This window comes from Diabrotica virgifera, chromosome 5, assembly GCF_917563875.1.
Source record: "Diabrotica virgifera virgifera chromosome 5, PGI_DIABVI_V3a".
Classification (NCBI taxonomy): Eukaryota; Metazoa; Arthropoda; class Insecta; order Coleoptera; family Chrysomelidae; genus Diabrotica; species Diabrotica virgifera.
In genome coordinates, this window is record NC_065447.1 from 210,548,551 (window position 1) to 210,550,000 (window position 1,450).

Consider the following 1,450-nt stretch of genomic DNA (forward strand, 5'->3'; position numbering starts at 1 on the left):
ACTCGATACAAAACGGTTCTTGAACGGTTCGTGAACCGCGCAGTAACGAAAAATAGGTTACTGCGCATAATTATTCGTTATTGCGCATGCGCGTAACGATTCAAGAACGATTTTGTATCGAGTTGGAACAAACCTTATATTTATATGTTGTTTCATTTCCTGTACGTAAATTTTGTCGGATTTCTTCATGTTGCATTTTCTCGATGTTCCACTGTCGCAATGCTTTGTTGGTTTTAGGTTTCTGCGATGATATTTTCAAACTGATTATTGCTCTCACTAGGTAATGGTCTGCTCTATCCACTTCCCTGAGACATCTTACTTCCAGAACATTACTTCCATCTCTAGCATCGACCATTATTACTTCGTCAATTTGGTTCCGTGTGGAGTTGTCATTGGAGACCTAAGTCTGTTTATGAATGTTTTTATGTTGATGCATAGTAAACGTCACAAGGTTATTGTTAGAAGATGTCTCTACGAAGACCTCTACAAGCTTTTGCTCATTGTCGTTTGAGATATCGTGGATGCTGTGTTATCCTATTGTCCGTCTTAGTTAGGTTCTTTGCAAATGTTTGCGTTGAAGTCTCTACAGGTTATTTGCTTAAACATATCTTGTTTGGCGATTGTCTACACTGTCTACAGCATTCTTTCGAGATTGTCATACAAGTCATTTGGATTGTTTCCTTTTTATCTACTTTTGGAGCATGTGCGGATATAATTTAACCCGTAATATAGAAAAGGAACACTTTTTTATATCACCTTTTGGTGCCATTTTATTTTTTGAAGCATTTTACATGTTTTCTGTGAAAAAGCAAATCTTCATATAAGTACAACAAGTCAACAAAAAAGGCAAACAAAAATTAAAGTCTGTTTGAAAATGGTACGAGTCCTGGCCTTATACCGCCTTCTAATGAAACGAAAGTTTTAAATAATGGACTTGTTTCCTTTTGAAATAACGGATTTAATTGAGATATTGTACCATTTTCCTTTTAATATATTATAACACAATCTCTCACTGATCGGTGTAAAACTTAGAACACCGTTCAAGTATTCTCCTCGGACAACGAAACCTGTGGCGAATTAGTGTTTTCCTCTCTGGTTTCCACTGTAGAAAATGACCGCCTTGTCTATTCTTATGTTATAAGTATACAGAAACTTTGGTTCTTGTATTGTATTGCCGTAATGTTGTTAAAGGGCAGGTTGTTGGTCTTACGGTTAACCCTCCTCCTTTATCCGGACTTGGCACCGGCAGGAATGACTGTTTAGCTACTTGATCCAAATAACAGTCTGTCTAGCTGCCAGTTAGAAATAGTGTATCTAAGTGGTAATTAATTTAACTAGGGATTGCAATCCAGCAGCATTTTCAATCCAGCTGGATTTTTGCAAGATTGGTCTAAATCCAGCGCGGATCCAGCAAAATATGGCATCAAAATAAAAACACGATTTTAATGTT